The sequence below is a fragment of the Hemiscyllium ocellatum genome, chromosome 24 (assembly GCF_020745735.1).
Source record: "Hemiscyllium ocellatum isolate sHemOce1 chromosome 24, sHemOce1.pat.X.cur, whole genome shotgun sequence".
NCBI lineage: Eukaryota > Metazoa > Chordata > Chondrichthyes > Orectolobiformes > Hemiscylliidae > Hemiscyllium > Hemiscyllium ocellatum.
The window spans coordinates 14900829-14926868 of NC_083424.1; the positions used below are offsets into that span (position 1 = coordinate 14900829).

The 26040-nt window shown below is 40.9% G+C and overlaps 1 protein-coding gene across 1 annotated transcript in view; it reads left to right on the top strand.

Moving 5' to 3' along the window:
- The window catches only part of fam222aa (family with sequence similarity 222 member Aa), a 218967-nt gene that overhangs the window by 138929 nt on the left and 53998 nt on the right, over window positions 1-26040 (top strand). The gene's annotated exons all lie outside the window — the stretch shown is intronic.

Genomic DNA, 26040 nt, shown 5'->3' on the forward strand with positions numbered 1-26040 from the left:
AGGTCATACAAATAAATTGAGGAGGGAAAGATACCTTGTGTAGATGCAGGAACCTATTACATTATATTAATGAGATAACTGAAAGACCTTAGAACAAAAGAATGCACATAATTTAAATGGCAATAACACAAAGCATGAGGTCCAAAATTAATTGGGACTTTATGAAAACATACTGCAGATGTACTAGCCCTGAGAAGTGAGGGAAAAGAGGCTATCACACTCTGCACATACCACATAAGAATATGTTGTAATTGAGAGTCTAGACCTGCAGCATCAATTTACCTGATCAATCCAATCAACCTACAGAATACTGGTTCAGAAGTAAGTGGGAGATGTTGAAATCTGAGGTGATTCAGGTCAAAGAGCTGTTGAGTGCCTTGGGAGAGAGATTGATGCAAGCTACAGAATATTATATAATCTTGCTTGAAATTATAAGGAAATCTAAAGTGAAAATGAAGAAGCCTTGCATTTGCTGGAGTATTATAGGAACATGCTACAGCAAAGTAGCTGTAGGGTGAGATATTGGAAGAATGAGCAGTAAAAATATCTGAGACAAGTGATGCCTCAAGGAAGGAGTAGTGAAACTTCGGTAGGTAGTCAGTGTAGATGGTAAAAGGTGAACTGTAGAAGGTAGAAGCTAACTTAATCCATGTAGTTACTAAATGAATATATGCAATTGTCTATTTGCTTAATGTTAGAGATATACATTCATTATGCAAGACCAAATGATACTTGAGAACACTCTAATATTTATCAGAGATGCAGCTGAAAATGGACAGCTTGTCAATGAAATAAAAAAATGAATAAACTTCCTTGCTGCTTGTCCAGCCTGAACAAAAAACTGCGATAGTGAATTTAGTAGAATCATGTTCTGAAGTCTTGCAAAGAGGCACAAGTGGAGAGAGAAACAGAGTTAACATTTCAAGTTGAGAATGACCATTCTGCAAAATGAGCAGTAGCTCTGAAAAAAATCATTTTTATCTCAGTTTTAATACTCTCTTTCTCCACAGATGCTGCTAAATCTTCTGTATATTTTCAGCACTTTGTGTTTATTACAATTATTTGATCATGCTTTTGGCTTTTTTTTTTAACTGTCATGAAATAGGCTGTTTTCAAAAGGAGGAAGAAAGCTTTTGGGGTGCATTTTGATGGCTGTATGAGAGGAGATGAAAAGGAAAACGTTGAGGGAAAGAAGAACAAAAATATTACATTGAACATGTTCTGCCTTTCAGTTAGGTCATGAATAATCAGTGCTCAATTCATTTACCCATCTTTACTTTATTTCTTTTCGATTCCCTGGTGTGGAAGTAGGCCATTTGACCCATCGAGTCCACACCAACCCTCCAAACAACATCCCACCCAGACCACCTTACAATATCCCTGTAACTCTGCATTTTTCTTAGCTAATCCACCCAACCAACACTTCCCTGGACCTACGAGCAATTTAGCGTGGCCAATCTACTTAACCAGCACATTTTTGCTCTGTGGGAGGAAACCCAAAGCACCCAGAGGAACCTCATGCAGACATTGTGAAGAACTGTGCACATTCCACACACAGTCGCACAGGGATGGAATCGAATCTGGGTTCCTGCCACTGTGAGGCAGCAGTGCCAATCACTAAGCCACTGTGCTATTCCAAACCCTCACTTAATAAATAGCTTTCAATCTTGGTATTAAATTGCAATTAACCAAACATCATCTGCTTGTCAGGGAATAAGTTCTAGATTGCTACTCTTTGTGAAAAGTGCTTCTTGATTTTGCCTTTAAGTAGCCTAGTTCTAATTTTGATGATGCTGTCCTTTTCTGGATTCCTTCACTGAAGGCGATTATTTTTCTATATGTACTATATCAAATCCCTTTATCATTTTAATCATTCAATTAAGTTAGCCCTCAGCCCTAAACTCAAGGGAATAGGAATTGGTCTACATAATTTGTTCTCATAATTTTAACTTTTAAGCCCTGGTATCATTTTGATTATGTAATGGGCACCAAAATCCCTGTACTCTATAACTCCTAATATTTCACTATATACTAAGATTCTAAGATATAAAATATTCTAAGATTTCTAATTTTGGTCCAAACTTTGCACTTCCTTACATTGATCACTGTTGTAGATATGCCTTCATTGTGTCCATGTTCTTTTGTAACTCCCTTCCATTTGCACAATTTACTGTTTCTCCTTAACACAGTCAGTTACAAACTTTGATGTGCAATACTAGATACTTTATCAATTATTTGGGCGAAGGTGTTTTTCTTATAATATATCTTTAAAGTAATACAGACAACACAGCTGCTGGGATAACACAGTCATAGAGATATACAGCGTGGAAACAGACCCTTCGGTCCAACTTGTCCATGCCTACCAGATATCCTAAATAAACTTAGTCCCATAACCCCCTCAACCCAACCTATTCATCCAGATGTCTTTTAAATATTGTAATTGTACCAGTCTCCATCACTTCCTCTGGCAGCTCATTCCATACATACAGTACCCTCTGTAAAAACAGTGCCCCTTAGGTCCCTTTTAAATCATTCCCTTCTCTGCTTAAACCTATGCCCTCGTGTGTTGAACTCCTCCACTCCAGGGAAATGGACTTGTCTTTTACCCTGTCCATGCCCTTCATGATTTTATAAGCCTCTTATAAGGTCACCCCTCAGTCTCTGATGCTCCAGGGAAAATAGCCCCAGCCTATTCAGCCTCTCCCTATAGCTTAAACCCTCCAGGTCTGGCAACATCCTTGTAAATCTTTTCAGAACCTTTTCAAGTTTCACAACAGTCTTCCTATAGCAGGGAGATCAGAATTGCGCACAATATTCCAACAGTGGCTTAACTGCAACTTGACCTCCCAACTTCTATACTCAATGCACTGATCAATAAAGGTAAGCATACCAAATGCCGCTTTTACTATCCTATCTACCTGTGACTCTACTTTCAAGGAACAATGAACCTGCAATCCGTGGTCTCTTTGTTCAGCAACACTCCCCAGGAATCCTCATGTTATTCACTAAGAGAATTTGCCTGTTATTAATAGTGGGCGGCATGGTGGCACAATGGTTAGCACTGCTGCCTCACAGCGCCAGAGACCTGGGTTCAATTCCCGCCTCAGGCGACTGACTGTGGAGTTTGCACGTTCTCTCCGTGTCTGCGTGGGTTTCCTCCGGGTGCTCCGGTTTCCTCCCACAGTCCAAAGATGTGCAAGTCAGGTGAATTGGCCCGTAGTGTTAGGTAAGAGGTAAATGTAGGGGTATGGGTGGGTTGCGCTTCGGGTCAGTGTGGACTTGTTGGGCCGAAGGGCCTGTTTCCACACTGTAAGTAATCTAATCTAATCTAAACTATTTGCTATCACAAGAAAGCCTCTAATTCTATGAACTTGTAATCATTTGCGTGTGGTATCTCTCTTAATGCCTTCTAGAAGCCTGCATAAGCAAGATACATAGACAGTTCCCTATCCACCTTGCTAGTGACCTTTAAAAATTAGTTGGATTAAACAAGCATGACCTACCTTTCAAAATTTCATCAGAGTTTCTCCGATCAGCTCTAATTTGTTGGTGTTCATTCCATTTATTGAGAGCTCAAAATAATGTAACCATAATGTTAAACAGATTTGATTCCCTCCATTCTCTCCTTAAATACTAATTGTTCTAAATCTTCAACTTTTCATAACTCATGCAATGTCCCTTGAAAAGGAATCTCTCCATTTCATATCACTCTCTTTTGCCAAATGTTAATTTTCCTGATCTGTTTACTTTCTGTGCCAAGTTGCAATGGCTCAGGCAGTCTTCCAGAAATTATTACTCAAGAGGGCTTACTTTTTAAATTTAGAGCCTAACACCTATGAGAAAGACAAATGATATGTTGGCCTTCATGGCAAGAGGATTAGAGGATTGGGGATTCTAGCTGTAATTGTCCAGGCCCTTGATGAGACCATATGTGGACTGTTGTGTGCAGGTTTGGCCTCTTTGACATAGAGTCATACAGTCATAGAGATGTACAGCATGGAAACAAACCCTTCGGTCCAACCCGTCCATGCCGACCAGATATCCCAACCCAATCTAGTCCCACCTGCCTGCACCCGGCCCATTTCCCTCCAAACCCTTCCTAATCATATACCCATCCAAATGCCTCTTAAATGTTGCAATTGTACCTGCCTCCACCACATTCTCTGGCAGCTCATTCCATACACGAATCACCCTCTGCGTGAAAACGTTGCCCCTTAGGTCTCTTTTTATATCTTTCCCCTCCCACTCTAAACCTATGCCCTCTGGTTCTGGACTCACTGACCCCAGGGAAAAGACTTTGTCTATTTATCCTATCCATGCCCCTCATAATTTTGTAAACCTCTATAAGGTCACCCCTCAGCCTCTGACGCTCCAGGGAAATTAGCCCCAGCCTGTTCAGTACCTTCCTGTAGCTCAGATCCACCAACCCTGGCAACATCCTTGTAAGTCTTGTTTGAACCCTTTCAAGTTTCACAACATCTTTCCTATAGGAAGGAGATCAGAATTGCACACAATATTCCAACAGTGGCCTAACCAATGTCCTGTGCAGCCGAAACATGACCTCCAAACTCCTGTACTCCATACACTGACCAATAAAGGAAAGCATACCAAACGCCTTCTTCACTATCCTACCTACTTGCGACTCCACTTCCAAGGAGCTATGAACCTGCACTCCAAGGTCTCTTTGTTCAGCAACACTCCCTGGGATATTAGCATGAAGTGTATAAGTCCTGCTAAGATTTGCTTCCCCAAAATGCAGCACCTTGCACTTATCTGAATTAAACTCCATCTGCCACTTCTCAGTCCATTGGTCCATCTGGTCCATATCCTGTTATAATCTGTGGTAACCCTCTTCGCTGTCCACTATACTTCCAATTTTGGTGTCATCTGCAAACTTGCTAAATGTACCTCTGATGGGAAAAGTATTTTGGCTATGGAGGGCCTGACTGGACTCTGGCAATCTGATCTCAATATATCTTGAAGTAATAATCCAATGGCTCAATGAGATGGTACTCTACTTTTTTTACTTATGCACTTCTGGTCAGCTCATCTAAAGTGAAGTATTTGATTTCAGCTATCGAGAAATAAATGAAGAGTTTTCCAAAGAAGGCCAGCAACTCTGTTCTTACTCAAGATAAGGATAGTGATTAGTATAAGATTTTAATTTGGAAAAGAAGCACAGTTCCATAGCCTTTTTTGCTTTTTTATAAGGAAAGTTGTCAACCACAACAATCAGCTTTGCTTTTAACAAAAGATTTCTTCAAATATTTGTGGCAGATATTTATAGTATTATGCTATACATTAGAAGACAATCAGACTGACATACAAGTGTTGAATACTGTATGTAATAAATAAGTACAAAACTACATACATTTATGCAAAATTATCATTCATCTTATGCACTTTTCAGGCTTCAACAGCAGTTAATTGAGGAAGGAAAGGATAGCTTTTGCATTACATTTTGTGACAGGCACCACTGTGTCTCCTGTGCCAATCATTTTTAAGTGTTATTATTCAGTTCTCCCTTGTCCTCATTTACGCACAACTCCTTTTCAATTGCTGATTGTCAAAGGCTTGGAGAGAAGAGGAGATTGCAATGAATTGTATCTCTAATATTACAAGCAGTTCATTCATGATACTATATTTCATTATATGCTGTAGTTTATGAAGCACAAAAAAATTGGATTACAACTACATAAATAATTTAATATTTTACTCTGGAGGAGAAAGGAAGGTTCAAATGAAGTGTAGCTTATACAGAAAGAATTGAATATTTTTGACAGTTATATTTTAAATTTCTTGCTGCTTCTCCTCATAAGGGAATATTAGACATCTTTGTGAGACACTGTTCATGTTGGACAGGTAAAGATGGATGTATTTTGACCCTATTGCTGCCACACTTTTTCAAATAAGGAAGCAGAAAATTAGGAAGGGTCCTTTGCCCCACCTTTTCCAAGGCTATATATAATTCTGTAATGGCTTCCAGTGGACACTAACCTTCTCGAGGGAGGGTTCGTTAAATGAGTAATCTTTACCCCTCATTAATCCCCAGAGCTGTGAAGAACACAATGCTTCAATCTCTGTACTCTATTAAAATGTGGATGTTGCTGACAAGGCTAGAAATTATTGCCCTGCCTACTTGGCCTGAAAGGTGAAAGTGAGTGGCTTCTTTGGGAAATGCATGAGCCATTTATCCAAATTCAAAGCCATATCTGAAAATCCTGATAGATGTCACAATCCTTTGGAATAATCACTACTATTGAACTGCTGAAACGTGACACAAAGTGTATTGATCTTTTTTGTTAAAACTTAATTATAGGAAAGTCTCAATCTAGGTTAAATGTTTGTATTAAAATATATCAACCATTCTCCTTTGTGATTCAGACCTAACAGCCTAACAGAAGAGCTTCTTCTGACCATATGCAGGATCTAACTTCAAGCTGCAAATGGTACTATTATCTTGATTGGATAAATAGCAAGCGTGTTGTATGCATGGTTTCATTTGTTAGTCCAGCAATTACCTTTGGTGGACTTGGAGGTGTCCAATTCTCACATCAAATGCAGCATCCATTTGAAATCCATTTCAAGGCAGTATACGTATGTTGTTAAGTTATGATATGTAGGTTTTGCAAATGGGTTATGGGCTTTTTCTTACCTGGAAAAGTATTTTACACAGAAATCAAAGCAGCAGATTAGCTAATTTGCTTCTTACGAGCTCACTAATTAGCCTGATGTTTAGCTTGGCTTCTGGCTTTCTTTTCAATTCAGAGTAAATGAATCCACTTCATAAGTAAGCACCAATCTGGCTAACATAGCAGTGAATGCTATTATCCATAAATTGGTGAGTTTTCGAACAAAAAATGTTTAAAAAGGTGAGGCCAAAAAATCTTTAGGCCTGCGATGAAGTTACATGTTATTGACACTTCTTAAAAAAAAGTTTATCCCCTCCATATTCTCCATTTTGAATTGGAACTTTTCTTTGTGACATCTGTAGGCTTTGATTAAAATCTTCAATGACTGTCTTGTTTATTGTAATAATGTGATCTATTTTGCTCTATGACAAGCAGAATGTATAAGGGCTTAATCAGTTTTATTCTTCAATTATTTGAAAATCTCTGTAGTATTTTGCCTATGTGGACAGGGCATGGCTAACATTCCAGTTTGAGTAGTGGTATTAGTTTCATGGCTATTTTAATTGCTGTATACCTTCATTGGCTTTTTCTCTTCTAGTTGGTGCGTACTATAAGTTCGCTTCATAATTGCTTCCTTTGAGATCCATACAAAAATTGAATTTTAGAGAATTCTCCAATTGAATGGAAGATCAAGTTGTAATTATTTGGAGAAAGATTTTTTTGTATTTCAAGAAGAAAGAGAGAAGACTGAATTGAAAATTGAATTCCGTGCACTCTATTGAAAGGGTGGAATCTTGTGATGCTCTCAGAAGCAGGAAGCAAGGCAAGCAGGGGAATTCAATTGTGTAGGAGACAAAAAGGCAAGCTCTTGACAGCAAGCATCAAGAAGCCTCTTTGGATGTATTTGCATGTTATTCATGCTCATTAAAAGGTAATCTCGTTGAATTAAGTAATCTTTTTTCTGATTTAGTAATCCATAAATGAGATGTGTGCCCCAGATTCACCATTGCAATAACAGGGTTTGCAGCAGGTTAAAAATTCCTAAGTATATTTGGAATGAGTAGGATCTCTTTTTCTTCTGGAGAATGTTGCTTAATAACTGGCAGTGATGATTAACATTGGATGGTAGCAGTCAAAGGGAAAATTCTGAATGAGAAAGGGAGGATTCAGGAATATGTAGAGGAAAGGAGGTCCTTTATGTCCTGATTGTGGTGATCCTCTTCTGGGAAAGGGAGGGTGCACTTGTGTGCAGAGGAGGGATGGGCCTGATATGGGTGTGATCATTCCGTTGAGTGGAGTGGTAACATGGTGAGCTTCCCAGTGAGGAATGGTTGAGGAAATTGGTGCTGTCACTGGTGGGATTTGATGAACTTGAAACTCTGGCTGGCACAGGGAATGATCACAGTTGGAGGAGGGACCCTGCAACGCGGAAGGGATGGCGACATATCTAACTCAAGATAGTTAGTCACTTGGAGCAGACTCTACAGATGATATCAAGCTGTCCTTGTCTTTCTAAATGGTAAGTGCAGTCAATAGAGCCTTGGTGAAGAAGGGGAAGAACCTAATCCACATGAAGGAGTGGTGGTGCAGCTGCAGCACCTGCTAGAGTACAGGAGCAGCACAGCAGACATTTCCCTGTAACACCCTCATTGTGTTCATATTCCAGTCAAATTGAGGCCCTGCAACATCTCTAGCTTTGCTCCTCAGTTGAAATTTCAGTTATGATGCCAGGAGCATCTGGAGACCACTGTACATGCATATGGGTACATTACCAGGAAGGTCTACGTAGTTGTTCAAAGTTTGTGAGATTTGTAGCTCGGGTGCTCGTTGTTGTGTTTCTGTTCGCCAAGCTGGGAGGTGCAAACGTTTCATCCCCTTTCTAGGTGACATCCTCAGTGCTTGGGAGCCTCCTGTGAAGCGCTTCTGTGCTGATTCCTCCGGCATTTATAGTGGTTTCTATCAACAGACGCATCGACCTAGACCCTATATACCGGCCACTGCAGCGGACAGCAACTGACAACCGGAAGCGGCAGATTCAAACCACTATAAATGCCGGAGGAATCAGCACAGAAGCGCTTCACAGGAGGCTCCCAAGCACTGAGGATGTCACCTAGAAAGGGGATGAAATGTTTGCAACAAAAACTCCCAGCTCAGCGAACAGAAGCACAACATGTCTACGTAGGTTAAGCAATTTTGCTGCTGACAAACCTTGATTTATCAAATCTGTGTCATATGTTTTAAAAAAAGGTCTTACATAGAGAAAGAGGAATGAGAAAAGACTATGGATAGTCATCACATTTGGAGTAACTTTATGTGGAAACCTTCCTACTTGTAATCTTCCATTCCTGAAGGAATCAGGAAGGAGTCAGCTTAAAGAGTTATTTAGGCAGCAAACCAATGTCTCTGAAATTTTAGTTGCACTTTTAATTCTGATACCAAAGATTTCCCTATTCCACTTTATGACATTGTTGGTTCATGATTTGCACATTACTTAATGCTTTTGCAATCCACAATTTGAATGTCCTATAAAAGTGAAAATTGTTACTGACTTTTTTCAATCAGCATAATGCAAATGTTTCCAAAACCTAAAAAGTCTTCATGGAATCCATCTGAATTGTGTTCCATTGCAATGGGTATAGTTTGGAGTGTTACGACATTAAAAGTAGACAAAGGACTTTCAGCCAATTAAGTCAGCTTTGCTATTCCATGAGATCAGAGCTGATTTGATACTCCTCATCCCCAACTTCTTGTCTTTTCCCTCAAACCCTTAATTCACTTACTGATTGAAAGACCTATCTTGGTCTTGAATATAGTTAACAACCCAGTCTCTACAATCCTTTGTGATAGAGTTCCACAGATTTACTGCCCTTTTGAGGGAAAAAGTTATCCTCCTCTTCTGTCTTAAATGGAGAATCTCTTAGTCTGAGATTGTCGTCTAGTTCTATACTCTCCTTCAAGGAGAAACAGCTCCTCAGCATTTATCTAGGCAAGCTCCCTGTCGATTTTCTGTGTATTGATGAGGTCACTGCCCATTCTTCTAAACTCACATGGGTACGGGCCCAACCTACCCTCCTTACCTTTATAATCCCACCATACCCAGAATTAACCTGGTCAACCTTCTCTGGGCTGCCTCCATTGCCAGAATCATTCCTTATATAAGTGACCCAAAACTGCTCACAACATTCTAGGTATGATCCAATTAGCAAGACTTCTCCCTTTTTATCTTCCTTTTCAAAAAAAAGACCAGCATTCCATGTGCCATCCCTGTGACCTCCTGAACTTGCATACTAACCTTTGTGACTTGTGCGCAAGGAATCTCCAGTTCCTCAGTACTGCAATTTTCAGCTGTCTTTCTCTATATTTAACAAATATTTTGCTCTTCTATTCTTCTTGTCAAAGTGCATAACCTCAGTTTCCCAAATTACATTCGTCTGCCAAGTATTTTTTGCCCACTTGTTTAATCCGTCTAAATTCCCTCTGTAGACTTTGTCATCCTTGCTGCTTGCCTTTCCATCTATGTTTTGTCATTTGCAAACTTGGCAAAGGTACATGCATTTCCCTCATCCAAGTCATGAATATAGATTACAAATAGTCATGGCCCAGCACTGATCTCTGGCACTCCACTAGTTATTGTTTACCATCCTGAAAATACCCTCTTACCTAATTCTGCCACCCTTGTCCTTCTAAATGGTAGTAGTCATGTGTTTGGAAGGTGCTGTCTAAGAAAACGGTGCATCTTGTAGATAGTAAAAACTACTATTACTGAGCATTGATGATGGAGGGATTGAATGTTTGTGGATGTGGTGCCAATTAAGCCAGCAGTTGTTTTTTTCCTGGATGGAGTCAAGCTTCTTGAACATGTTAGAACTGCACTCACCCAGGTGATTGAAAAATATTTGATCACAGACCTGACTTGTGCCTTATCAGTAGTGATCAGACTTTGGGGAGTCAAGTGAGTTACTTGCTGTAAGATTCCTAGCCTCTGACCTGCTCTCATAACCGTACTGAGGTTACGACACAGGGTTAACCCCTCTGCTAATTTAAAACCCGCAACACAGAAAGGATTTGTCCTGTGCAGTAATCTGAAAATTCAAGAGGCCAAAGTAAAAATTAACAACTTTATTTCTTACAGTATAACAGAGAATAATTAAGTAACAACAATTTACAATTCCTTCCTCTAACCTGTCTTTTACCTTCCCCATCTACAATACCAGTCCGATAAAACTCCCGATTACAATTTGCAAAACAAAACTCCTTGTCTCAAAATCAGTTTTCTCTGTATTCCTGTTTTCTTCTTCTTGGGGATTCAGCTTCACAGGTTACTGATCGATTAAAGGTACCTTTTGAGAGAGCAACTTCTTGGGCAGTCTGCATGCTGGTAGCTTGGCAGTTCTCCTCTCAGCTGTTCAATTTCCCTCAGTATTATACCCCCAACACATCGGATTGTATCATTAGCTTTTAAGATTGTCAATGTACTAAATTCAAACTTGATTGGAATTTGGTATTTGTTCAGAGTAGAATTTAAACTGATTGGCCTAATTCGAATCTGTTTTGTCATTTCTGAGTAACCCAGCTAATCTAGCTTTTGACCCAGTGTTGCATTGTTTGTTATTGAGAACACTTGGTGTTGTCACATATTTCTCCTAGTTTCTAACTCTCTTAAAGAAACACTACACCCATGTCTTCATAACAACACTTATGACCAGTTCACTTCAGTTTCCGGTCAATTGTAATCCCCAGGATATGTATAGTGGGTTTAGTGATGGTGTTACCCATTCCATATCAAGGGATGATGGTTAGATTCTCTCTCATTAGAGATGTTCATTGACTCAGTCCACAAATGTTGCTTGCCATATCAGCCCAAGTCTGGATATTGTCTGGGTAGTGCTACATTTGAGCATGAGGAGTCACAAATGGTTCTGAACATTCTGCAGTCACCAGCAAAAAGCCCTATTTCTGACCTGATGATGGAGGGAAGGTCACTGATGAAGCATCTGAAGATGATTGGACCAAGAACAATGTCCTGAGGAACCCCTGCAAAGATGTCCTGTAGTTAACGTGACTGACCTTCGAGCACCAATATGTGCCAGGTGTGAATCTAACCTGTGGAGAGCTCCCCTCCCCCCCATATTTCCATTTGAATCCAGTTTTGCTAGAACTACTTGGTGCCACACTCTGTCAAATAAGTCACTCTCCTTACCTCCCCTCCTGGAATTCAGTTGTTTTATCCATGTTTTGGATCCAGGCTGTAATGAGGTTGAGCTGAGTAGCCTTGGTGGAACCCAAACTGAGCATAAGTGACCAGGTTATTGCTTGGAACATGCTGCTTGAAAGCACTGATGATCCCTTCAACCACTTTACTGATATCAAAAGTAGATGGGCAATACTGTCCTGTTCTTTCTGTACAGGACATCTCAAGGCAAGTTTCCCATGTGGTCGGATAGTGCTAATGGTTAGAACACAGAACGTAGAAAAGTACAGCACAGAACAGGCCCTTTGGTCCACGATATTGTGACAAGGATTAATCCTAATCTAAAACAAAATAACTTAACCCACACGCCCCTCAATTCACTGCTATGAGTATGGATGTCTAGCAGTCGCTTAAATGTCCGTAATGTCTCTGCTTCCACCACCACCGCTTGCAACACATTCCTTGCATTCACAACTTTCTGCGAAAAGAACCTTTCTCTGATGTCCCCTCTGTATACCTTTCACCTAATATCTTAAAACTATGACACCTCTTGCTTTTCAATTCTGCCCGGGGAAAAGTCTCTGGCTATTGATTCTATCCATGCCTCTCATTACCTTGTACACCTCGATCAGGTCACCTCTCTTCCTCCTTTTCTGCAGAGAGAAAAGTCCGAGCTTAGTTGACCTCTCCAATCCAGGCAGCATCCTGGCAAACCTTCTGTGCACCCTCTTCAAAGACTCTGTATCTTTCTTACAGTAGGATGACCAGAACTGGACACAGTGTTCTAAGTGTGGTCTCACCAGGGATTTGTAGATCTGTAGCAAGACCTCGCAGCTCTTAAACTCGATCCCCCTGTTAATGAAAGCCAAAATACCATATGCTTTCTTAACAACCCTATCCACTTGGGTGGCAACTTTGAGGGATCTATGCACTTGAACACCAAGATCCTACTGTTCCTCCAAACTGCCAAGGATCCTGTCTTTAATCCTATATTCAGTATTCAAGTTCAACCTTCCAGAATGCATCACTTTCATTTATCCATCCGCCATTTCTCAACCCAGCTCTGCATCCTGTCTATGTTGCACTGCAGCCTGTAATAGCCCTTGATACTATAAACAGCACCTCCAACCTTTGTGTCATCTGCAAATTTATTAACCCACTCCTCAACCTCCTTATCCAAGTCATTTATAAAAACTTCAAAGAGCAGAGGCCCAAGAACAGAGTCCTGCAGGACCTCACTCAACACTGACTTTCCAACCAAAACCACTCTTTACCTTCTGTCAGCCAACCAATTCTGAATCCAGACAGCCAAATCTCCCTGTATCCCATACCTCCTGACTTTATGAATGAGTTGAAAAATGTGGTGCTGGAAAAACACAGCAGGCCAGGCAGCATCCGAGGAGCAGGAGAATCGACGTTTCGGGCATAAGCCCTTCTTCAGGAATCTTTTTTTTTTGTAGATATTTTTATTGAAATTTAACATTTTTGCAAATTTACAAAAATAAACAAAACTCTCAAATACAAACATTGATGTACAATTAAATCATATATACAATAGTCATAATTTAACAAAGAAAAGAGAAAGAAAGAAAACAAAAAAAGAAAAAAAAGAAACGAAAAAAGAAAAAAAACCTCAACTTTCTACTAATCTAACCTATAACTAACCAGAGTGTATACCTAAGTCTCTTACATGCTCGGAATGTATAAACATCAAATATAATAAACCCGTATTCGCGCAGGATTCCTCTCCCAAGGGGCCCCGGAGCAGCCTGGTCTGAAATCTTCACTAAATAAAAGCCCTTGTTAGGATAGCTGAAATATCTGCATTTATATAATTCAAAAAGGGCTGCCATATTTTATAAAATAATTCAGTCTTTCGGTGTACCATATTTGTGAGGAAGTCAAGGGGGATATATTCCATAATTAATCTGTGCCAATTTGAAAGTCCAGGGGGGCCCTCAGCCACCCAGTTCACCAAAATATTTTTCCTTGCACAGAAAGAGAGAATAGAAAATAGTCTCTTCCCATGCATATCCAGAGATGAGAGGTTCGAAAAGCCCAAAAGGAGAGATACAGGGTCCACCCTAATTTCCATTCCTAAAATTTCTGTCAGGGTATTTGCCACTTTAGTCCAGTATCTGCGGATTTTCTGACAAGTCCACAGACAATGTGCAAGAGTACCCACCTCTATTTTGCATTTGGGACACATTGGAGATGCTCCTGCCTTAAATTTTGCCAGTCGAGCCGGAGCTATATGGGCCCTATGAAGTATCTTTAGTTGGATAGCCTGAGTTCTGTTACAGATAGCAATTCTTCTAGCATTTTCCCAAATGTCATTCCACATATCCTCAGAGATTTCTAGCCCCAAGTCCTGCTCCCATGTTTTAAGCAGGTCATCCATGTCTCCTGAGACTCCATCATGTAGCAAATGGTATATAGTACTAACGGAGGATGCCCCCGCTGGTCGTAAGACATTACGTTCTCTGTCTGATTTATAAAGACTATCTATTAATGTAGTCTTCCTCTGTATATAATCTCGAACTTGGAAGTATCGAAAGAGATCCCCATTAGGTATTCCGAATTTCAGACGCAGCTGCTCAAAGGACATCAGGATCCCATCTTTAAATAGGTCCCCTAAGCATGAGATGCCCCTGGATCTCCAGAGTTTAAAGGTGGCATCTGTAATCCCCGGTTGGAATCCCCATGCGCCTACTATTGGTGCATGGGGGGATGTTTTATGTGAGTTACCCTCATTTTGCCGCATTATATTCCAGGCCTTAATTGTGTTTAATATTATGGGATTTTTACAGTGGTCTGTAATGATTTTCCTCTTATCTGAAAATAAAAGGTTAATAAGTGGGTATTTTACTTGGGAGGCTTCGATATCCAGCCAAATTGATTGTGGATCAGATGAAACCCAATCAGCTGTGTAACTTAGTAGGGAGCTTAACTGATATTTCCTAAAGTCTGGGAAGTCCAGTCCTCCCCTTGCCTGTGGAAGCTGTAGCTTCTTCAGCTTAATAAGGGGCCGTCTATGGTTCCAAATAAAGGAGCCCAACCAGCCATATAATTTACGTAGGGCTAGCCTTGGCAGCATCAGCGGGAGCATTCTCATAGGATATAAGAGACGGGGCAGAACATTCATTTTAATTAATACTATTCTCCCTAGCCAGGAAATCGGAAGGTCTCTCCATCGCTGGAGGTCCTGCCTTATCCTTTCCATTAATTGTACAAAATTAGCCCTATACAGCTGATCAAATACTGGCGTGATAAAAATACCTAAATATAAGAAGCCCTCCAGGGACCAACGGAAGGGAAAAGGGGATCCGTCCATTAAGTGGGGTATCATAGCCAGACCACCCATTGGCATGGCTTCCGATTTTGAAAAATTAATTTTATAGCCTGAGAATGCACTAAATGTATTAATAACTTGAATTAGACGAGGCACTGACATTAAAGGATTACTGAGGAATAAGAGAACGTCATCTGCATAGAGGGTAATTTTGTGTTTACCTGTACCAATCCTCGGGGCCGTTATATTAGGATCAGTCCGGATGGTTTCTGCTAATGGTTCGATTATCAGTGTAAACAACAATGGTGAGAGAGGACATCCTTGACGGCAGCCCCTACCCACACTGAAGCCATCCGATCTTAACCCATTAGTAATAACAGCTGCTTTGGGGTCATTATACAATGTTGAAACCCATTTGGTAAACACCTGTCCAATGCCAAACCTTTCCAATGTGTAAAATAAATATGACCATTCAACCCTATCAAATGCCTTTTCCACATCCAATGAAATTACTACTCCTGGTATCTTTCCCTGATGACAGGCTTGGATCATATTCAAGACCCTTCTGATATTATTGGATGATCTGCGGCCCTGAATAAATCCCGTCTGGTCCTCCTTTATAATATATGGCAGTACCTTTTCTAGTCTTAGTGCTAACATTTTTGAGAGAATTTTAAAGTCTACATTTAGTAAGGATATTGGTCTGTAAGATGCACAATCTTCTGGGTCTTTTCCTTTTTTGAGGATAAGAGAAATATTTGCTTCTTTCAGCGTGGGCGGGAGACAGACCTGACTATGCGCAAAATTATACATATCCATAAGTGGGTCAACCAATATTCCGGTAAATTCTTTATAGAATTCAGCTTGAAAACCATCCGGGCCCGGTGCTTTTCCGCTCTGAAGTTGCCTAATTGCCTCAAGTATTTCTTGGACTGTTAAAGGGGTATTTAGGGCCGACACCTGTTCCGGAGTCAGGCCCGGGAAGGTCAAATTTTTAAAAAATGACTGCATCCTCCTAATCCTATCTTCACAATCCTGCGATCTATATAGTTCAGAATAAAATTCTTTAAAGGTCGCATTGATCTTTTTATGATCATGAGTCAGGGTACCTGTACTTTCCTTGATGGTCGGAATAGTTTGAGGGGCTTTCTTTTTCTTTGCAAGAAATGCTAAGTATCTACCCGGTTTGTCGCCATATTCATATAATCTTTGTTTCGCAAATAATATTTCCCTTTTAGCCGTTTGAGTAAGCGCGGTGTTTAAAGCTGTCCTAAGAGCTGTAATCCTCTGCAATTTTGTGATAGAAGGTCTATCAGCGTATGCTGTTTCGGCTGCTTTTAGGCGAGCTTCGAGCAGACGCTGTTGCTCTCCCTTCATTTTCCTCTGGGTCGCTGAATAGGAGATGATCAAACCTCGTGCATAAGCTTTGATGGTCTCCCACATCATTGACGGATTGCTAGCCGTACCAGTATTAATTTCTAAAAAAGTTTTAAGTTCTTGGGAGAAGTACTTTAAAAATTTGCTATCTTTTATCAGGAAGGGGTCCATACGCCAATGCCGAGCAGATGTCCCATTGTTCTTTACCTTAGTTTCCATGTATACAGCGGCATGGTCAGAGATTGCTATAGTACCTATTTTACAGGTTGCTATAGAGTTTAGAAAAATCGATGGGGCAAAAAACATATCAATTCTTGTGTGACATTTATGTGGATTAGAGTAGAAAGAAAAATCTCTACCCTGTGGATGGAGACATCTCCATACATCTACCAATCCTAATTCTTTATTCAGGTCCACCAGTTGTCTAGATCTGGGAGATACTCCAGCGGCACTCTTGGGAATCCTGTCTATTTCCGGATCCATAATACAATTAAAGTCTCCCCCTATAATTGTATGGCGGGCACCAAAGGCCATCAGTTTTGAAAAAGCTTCCGTTATGAATTTAAAGGGGTGTGCCGGGGGGCAGTATACATTTAAGATCCCATATTCCTCTCCATTTATGAGGGCTTTAATCAAAATATATCGTCCAGATTCGTCTTTTATCTGATTTAGAATTTTCAAAGGGAAGTTCTTCCGGACAAGGATAACGACTCCCCTGCTTTTTGAATTAAAAGAGGAAAAAAAGGCCTGATCAAATCCGCCCTGTCGTAATTTTAAGTGTTCTTTATCCGACAGGTGTGTCTCCTGTAAGAGAGCTATATCAACTCTCTCCTTCTTAAGATTTGATAATATTTTCTTCCTTTTAACTGGCGAATTACTCCCCCTGACATTCCAGGTGCACCACTTAACCGACTGTTCAGCCATAATCATCTGGACAGATCCGAGACCCCTCGGGAGGGGAAACCCTATCTAGAACATCCCGAGCATGGAGCATACAAGATTTACAAAAGTAAAGACTCTCTGATACACTCAAAACAATATAACAAAAAACTCTTTCTAAGTATAAAAAATATAAAACATTCCGAATTGGAGATTTTCTCCCTTGTTCCCAGGGAGCGTCACTTCCTCTCCCACAGTCCATCTTGCCCTCTTCCAACCAGTGCCCCACCCTTGACCCAGGTGTTCCTCAATAAAATGAGGAGAATTCAAATATAATATAAAGCTAGAGTTAACAGTGAACACCCCACCCCCACCCACACCCACATCTAAATATATTTGGGAATATTAATACCATATATAACTATAAGATTACAATCTCAACATGTAATACTTAAATATAATACCACAAAATAACAGGGGAAAGAAAAACAACCCCGCTCCTAAAAACAGAAGTAAAATAGAATAAGGTAACCACCTCTCCCCATCAACATTGACCAAACGCCCCAACATATATATATATATATACATACACACATAGGGGGAAAGATAAGAAAAGATGAAGGGATGTAAACCAAAATAATGGGAAAGGCAGACCAGCGTCCACAATCTCTTACAGTTTATTTAAGAGAGTCCAAGAATTCCTTAGCCTTCTCCGGTGATCCGCAGTTATATATGGATCCTTCGTGGCTAAGGCGTAGCGTCGCTGGATATCGTAAGGAGTACTGGATATTTAAGTCCCTTAAACGCTTCTTCGCCTCATCGAATGCCTTCCTCTTTCGGACCAAAGCTGGGGAGAAGTCCTGGAACAGCATGATCCTGGATCCTTTGTGGGTCATAGCTTGGGGATCTTTTCCCAGATTTCTTGAGGCTTCCAGGAGCATCTGCCTCTCCCTATAGCTCTGCAGCTGGAACAGGACCGGGCGTGGGCGCTGGGTTGAGCCGGGCCCACGTACTGTGACCCGGTAGGCCCATTCTATCCTTACCTGGCCTGATCCATTATGCAGATTTAAAAGTTGTGGCAGCCAATGCTCTAAGAATGCTGTCAGCTGACCTCCCTCTTCCTGCTCGGGCAGGCCCACCAACCGAATATTTTTTCTACGACATCGATTTTCGAGGTCATCAATGTGGTTTTCTAGGTTCTGGATTCGATTCTCGAGAAAACGGATGTGGTCGGCTGTTGATTTTATCCCAGTCTCTGAGGCTGCGGCCTTCGACTCCACCTCTCTGACTCAGCACTCCAGTTCCTGAATGTCTCTGCCCTGCTTCTGCAGCTCGGCTGATAGTGCTTCTCTGCTCTGCCGAGACTCATCGATAAAAGCATCAATCTTCGCCTCCCACCTGGCAAACATCTCCTCAAAGCTCATCTTCATTGGTAAATCTCCTGAAGTAGCTGAAGACACCTTTGTTGCAGCTGAAGAGGGAGAGGGTGGGGGAGGGGTCCCTGCTTTCTTAGAGCCGCCTGTTCCCTTCCCTTTACTCATTTTCCAGCTAGTATTAGACTATTTAAATGTACTAATAGGTAACTATTTAAGGTTAACAACTATTATAAATGGTTTAGTGAGTGTGGTGGGGGTGGATAGCCCACTTTTCCCAAGTTTTGGGTAGAGCACTGTGGACTCAGTCTTGCTGGGTCGCCGCCATCTTGGATCCCTCCTTCAGGAATCTTTATGAATGAGCCAACCTTATCAAATGCCTTGCTGAAGTCCATATACACCACATGCACTGCTCGATCTTCGTCGACCTGTCACGTCACCTCCTCAAAGAGATTCAATAAGATTTGTGAGGGATGACCTGCCCCTCTCAAAGCCATGCTTAATCCCACAATGCTTTTCCAAATAGTCATAAATCCTATCCCTCAGAATTATTTCAAAAACCTTGCTGACCACAGATGTAAGACTGACTGCTCTGTAATTGCCAGGGATTTCCCTATTACCCTTCTTGAAGAAAGGAACAACTTTCACCTCCTTCCATCCTCTGGTACAACTCCCGTGGAGAGTGAGAAAACAAAGATCTTTTCCAGCAGCTTAGCAACCTCCTTTCTCACTTCCTGGAGCAGCCTAGGATAAATCTGGTCTGGCCCTGGGGACTTACCAATCTTAATGTTTGCCAAAAGTTCCAGCACATCAACTTATCAATCTTGATCTCTTCAAGCCTGTTTCCCAGCTCCTTAAAGTTCTCATTCACAACAAGGTCCCTTTCCTTCGTGAAAACCGAAGCAAAAAACTCATTTAAGGCTTCCCCTACTTGCTCAGACTCCCCGCACAACTTCCCTAAGCTATCCCTGATCGGCCCTACCTTCTCCCTGATCATTCTCTTATTCCTCACGTATGAGTAAAATGCCTTTGGGATCTCCCTAATCCTCCCTGCCAAGCCTTTTTCCTGCCCCCTCCTGGCTCTCCTCAGTCCATTTGAGCTCTTTTCCAGCTGTAATCTGTAATCCTCTAAAGCTGTGCTAGATCCTTGCTTCCTCCACGTTACGTAAGCTGCCTTCTTCCTTTGACAAGAAGCTCCTCTGTTCTTGTCATCCAAGTTTCCTTAATCTTACCCCTTTTTGCTTGTCTCAGAGGAACAAATTCGTGCATCACTCGCAACTCCTTAAACAATCTCCATGTGTCTGCTGTGCCCTTTCTGTGGAACAATTGCTCCCAGTCTGTACTTCCCAACTCCTGTCTGATAGCGTCATAATTTATTTTTCCCCAATTAAATATCTTCCCTTGGTCACTGCTCCTTTCCCTCTCCAAGGGTCTGGTAAATGTGAGGCTATTGTGGTCATTGTCACCAAAGTGTTCTCCCACCGCAAGATCTGACACCTTGGCCTCTCCAAATTGGCCTCTCCCCTTGTCGGCTTGTCTACACACTGAGTAAGGAAGCCCTCCTGAACACATCTGACAAAAATGGCTCCATCCAAACCATCTGCACTAAGGAAGTTCCAGGTGATGCTGGGAAAGTTTGAAATCACCCATAACAACAACCCTGCTACATCTGCATTTCTCCAAAATCTGCCAGCCTAAGAGTTCTTTGATCTCCCTACTGCTATTAGGGGGTCTGTAGAAAACTCCCAATGAGGTGCTGCTCCCTTGCTGTTCCTAACTTCCTTCCATACTGACTCAGTAGACAAACCTTCCTCAACAACCTTTGTTTCTGTAGCTGTGATGCAATCTCTGATCAGCAATGCTATACCCCCTCCTTTTTTTTCCACCCTCCCTGTTTTTAAACGTTCTAAACCCTGGAACATCTAGCAACCATTCCTACCCCTTTGAAACCTGCGTCTCTGATGGCCACAACATCATAGCCCCAAATGCGTTAAAGCAGACACACTTTAACCGATCCCTTTGTTTCATCACGTGAGAAACCTTTCTAATAGATTCAGTACATCCTGTCACAGCCACCCTCTCATATGTAGCTCTGATTCCCGCCCCCTTACCAAACTAGTTTAAACCCTCCCGAAGTTTACTATAAAAGCTTGGCTAGGGGCCTGACAAATTCATTCACTCACACATCTGATTGAAGATTGTTGCAAATGCTTTAACCTTATCTTTTGCATTGACTAGCTTGGTTCACCCATTATTGATGGTGGGATTATTTGTGAAGACTCTTACTGAGATATTTGTAACATCGATAGTCACAGGTGAGGCGCTTGAAGATTGGAAGTTGAATAATGTGGTGCCACTGTTTAAGAAAGGTGGTAAGGACAAGCCAGAGAACTATAGAGTACTGTGCCTGACATCGGTGGTGGGAAGGTTTTTGAAAAGAATCCTGAGGGAGGGATAGGATGTACATGTATTCGGAAAGGCGAGGCCATGTTGATTAGGGGTAGTCAACATGGTTTTGTGCATGGGAAATCATGTCTCTCAAACTTGATTGAATTTTTTTGAAGAAATAACAAAGAGGATTGATAAAGGCCGACAGGTAGATGTGGTCTATGTGGACTTCAGTAAGGTGTTCAACAAGGTTCCCCATGGGAGACTGGTTAGCAAGGTTAGATCTCATAGAATACAGGGAGAACCAGCCATTTGGATACAGAACTGGCTCAAAGGTAGAAGATAGAGGGTGGTGGAGGAGGGTTGTTTTTCAGACTGGAGGCCTGTAACCATTGGGGTGCCACAAGGATCTGTGCTGGGTCCACTACTTTTTTTTTCATTTATATAAATGAGTTGAATGGCAACATAAGAGGTCTAGTTAGTAAGCTTGCAGATGACACTAAAATTGGAGGTGTAGTGGATAGGGAAGAAGGTTACCTCCGATTACAACAGGATCTTGATCAGATGGGCCAATGGGCTGAGAAATGGCAGATGGAGTTAATTTAGATAAATGCAAGGTGCTGCATTTTAGGAAAGCAAATCTTAGCAGGACTTATACACTTAATGCTCATGTCCTAGGGAGTGTTGCTGAACAACGAGGCCTTGTAATGCAGGTTCATAGCTCCTTGAAAGTGGAGTCACAGGTAGATGGGATAGTGAAGAAGGCGTTTGGTATGCTTTCCTTTATTGGTCAGAGTATTGAGTATAGGAGTTGGGAGGTCATGTTGCAGCTGTACAGGATGTTGGTTAGGCCACTGTTGGAATATTGCGTGCAATTCTGGTCTCCTTTCTAATGGAAAGATGTTGTGAAACTTGGAAGGGGTCAGCAAAGATTTACAAGGATGTTGCCAGGGTTGGAAGATTTGAGCTATGGGGAGAAGTTGAATATGCTGGGGCTGTTTTCCCTGGAGCGTTGGAGGCTGAGCGGTGACCTTCTCGAGGTTTATAAAGTCATGAGGGGCATGGATAGGATAAATAGACAGTGTTTTCCCTGGGGTGGGGGGAGCCCAGAACTAGAGGGCATAGGTTTAGGGTGAGGGGGGAAAGATATGAGACCCAAGGGGCAACTTTTTCACGCAGAGGGTGGTACATGAATGGAATGAGCTGCCAGAGAAAGTGGTGGAGGCTAGTACAATTGAAACATTTAAAAGTCATCTGGATGGGTATATGAGTAGGAAGGGTTTGGAGGGATATGAGTCACGTGCTGGCAGATGAGACTAGTTTGGGTTCGGATATCTGGTCGGCATGGACAAATTGGATGGAAGGGTCTGTTTCCGTGCTGTACATCTCTAGGACTCTGATGTCTCCTGCATTGTGTTCTTCAATTGTCCATCATTCACAACTAGATATGGCAGATGTACGGAGCTTGAATTTGAATCATTGTTTCTGGATTCACTTAGTTTTGTCTATCACGTGCTGCTATATTACATATTTCTCAATGCTGTTATTATATCTTTCATAATAGACTCTTAACATTTTCCCAACAACAGGTGTTAAGTTTACTGGCTATAGTTATTTCTGTCTGTTTTTTTTGTTTTGTTCCTATTTTCAATGCGGATATTCCATTACAAATTTTCTAATATTCCAAGCCGTTTCCAGGATTTAAGGTTTCTTGGAAGATTAATACAAGTGTGCATCCACTATCTCTACAACTACTTCCTTTGTTAATATCCTAGAATGCAGGGAACTTGGTGGTTTTTAGTCCAAATAGGTTCCTAGTAAATTTTCTCTCGTGATCGTTTATTTTGCATTTAGTTCTTCTTCATTCAACTTTGATTATTTGGTATTTTTGGAATGCTATTATTGTTTCTACCCTGAAGCAACCATTTGGCTTGCTCTTTTGTATCGGATGTCTTTCCCCACATCTTGACTATTGCTCTCACTACTCCCATCAAGTCTTTTTTTCTTCTTCTGCCCCCACAGGTTCTATGCCTTCCAACTGTTTACCACTTTCAATTTGTTTCATTTCTTACTAACAAGGCAACTCTGTCCCTTCCTTCTGACCTGCATGTCCTGTCAATGGGACTATGTCTGTGATAGCCACAATTTCATACCTACCAATTTAAATTTGTTATTTACCTTGCAAATCCAAGAAGTCAGACTCCAGTTTAGCATTGTATCCATACATTAACTAGAAATGCAAGTCCAGAAGAAGAGCAGTTGAGCATGGGTGAAATGGGACAAGAAAGAGGGAGTGGACTGAGTAACTTGGAGGTAGGAGAGTAGTGGAGCACCAATAGGATCTCGCAGAAATCTACATTAAAATTAATCTCATGATAGAGTCATAGAGATGTACAGCACTGAAACAGACCCTTCCATCCAACTTGTCCATGCCAACTAGATATCCCAACCCAATCTCGTCCCACCTGCCAGCACCCGGCCCAAACCCTTCCAATTCGTATACCCATCCAGATGCCTTTTAAATGTTGCAATTGTACTAGCCTGCATCACTTGCTCTGGCAGCTTATTCCATGTACGTACCACTCTCGGCATGAAAAAGTTGCCCCATAGGTCTCTTTTATATCTTTCCCCTCTCACCCTAAATCTATGCCCTCGAGTTCTAGACTCCCCCACACCAGGAAAAAGGCTTGTCTATTTATTCAGTCCATATCCTCATGTGTTTATAAACTTCTGTAAGGTCAGCCCTCAGCCTCTGAAGTTCCAGGGAAAACAGCCCTAGCCTATTCAACCCCTCCCTATAACTCAAACCCTTCAACTCTGGCAACATCCTTGTAAATCTTTTCTGAAACCTTTCAAGTTTCACAACATCTTCCCGATATGAAGGAGACCAGAATTGCACGCAATATTCCAACAGTGGCCTAACCGTTGTCCTATACAGCTGCAACATGACCTCCCAATTCCTATACTCAATACTCTGACCAATAAAGGAAAGCATACCAAATGCCGCCTTCACTATCCTATCTACCTGCGACTCCACTTTCAAGGAGCTATGAACCTGCACTCCAAGGTCTCTTTGTTCAGCAACATTCCCTAGGACCTTACCATGAAGTGTATAATGCTAAGCTTTGCTTTCCCAAAATGCGGCACCTTGCATTTATCTAAATTAAACTCCATCTGCCACTTCTCAATTGGCCCATCTGATCAAGATCCTGTTGTAATCTGAGGTAACCTTCTTCGCTGATCACTACACCTCCAATTTTGGTGTCATCTGCAAACTTACTAACTATATACCTCTTATGTTCACATCCAACTCATTTATATAAATGATGAAAACTAGATGACCCAGCATCGATCGTTGTGGCACTCCACTGGTCACAGGTCTCCAGTCTGAAAAACAACCCTCCATGCTCAATGAAATTCTCTAGATTACCAAGATTGAAACAGAAACAATTAACCAGAAGATTTTAAATATGACTTGACTATTGAGAACTGGCAGGAACATTTTTGGTCGAAACTTGAGTTTTATAACATTGTCGTTTTGGGAGTTAATTGCTGCACAGTGGCTCCCCAACCATGGAAGAACTTATCTTGTATGAATAACCTTACAAGTAGTTTATTTTCAGGAAGAATCTCTTCTTACTTCCACTCTTTCAATTCCTATGCTTGAGAATCAGTTTTTAATCACCTAGTGGCAAGGGCGAGCGGTTGTTTGTAGAGATGTACAAAAGATTTAGATTACTTAGACTCCTTGAAGGGCACTTAATGTTGACTTATGTATTTTTCTTTGTGTCCATGAAATTACCATATTTTCTTGTATTAAAGTAACATCAGTTTCCAACATATTGAAGCTCCCTTGTCCCTTTTGCTGCTCTTTATTCTTCATGGAATTCCAGCTGTAAACCCATAAAGAACAGACTGATTATTAACAGACTTCTCTCCACAGATGTTAAGAAAGCACGGCGTGTACTGTAGAACTTTGACAGAAATACCAAGCTGGAGTTTTGAACATTCAAACTAAAACAGGTTCAAGAAGTCCAAATGTATCATCTTGAATTTTTATTTTTGTCATCCTTTTTGTGTACATTTCAAGTGAAAATATCTTTCTATTTACAAACTAATTTACGTTTCTTGGAAATGATAACCGCACCAACAAAATTTTCTTCCTGTTAACTGAAATATAAGTTGTTTAAGATCATGTACCCAATTGCTTCCTATCTAAGAAAGTCTCTACTAATTAACTGGTGAATCTAGTGCTCTTTGTTTTCAGAAATTGACATTTAAGATTACACCATGAAAATTGACACCACATTTCAGTTCTTGATCATCCTTCCTAGTTTTGTGGTTTGATGTCACCCAAACACCTGAGCACAATGCCTTGAAAGCACCAAATTATCTGTTTTTCCCATGTGTTTCTCCATCAATTGTTATGCAGATAAGTAAAATTATTTTCTCTTAATTGCCTTTTGACTTTCCATTGATATTGTTTTCTAGTAATTTCATGGATTAACTGATGATTATTGACCATCTTGTTCACTTTGTTTTCTACTTGGCTGTTGGAGATAAACCATAATCAACATAAGAATATTCAGATTAAGATTAATTTTAATTATTGTGATATAATTCCATGAAATCGTGTTCCAGTTGGTATCTCCTTTTCTCTACACAGCTGTATAGAGCTGAGAAACTATACTATTAGCTATCTGTTGACTTTAATGCTTGTCTTACAATAAGCAGTCAATTTTTTTTCTCTAGCTGCAAATAATACAATTAATTTAGTTATAGCTCATAAAGGAGGATTTCTGCCATAGCTAAATAATAGAGGCCAGATGAACAAAGTTGGTCCACATATTTTAAATGGATTTTAATGTTAATAATTTATTTGCTGTAAAGAATGTTTAATTCATTCAT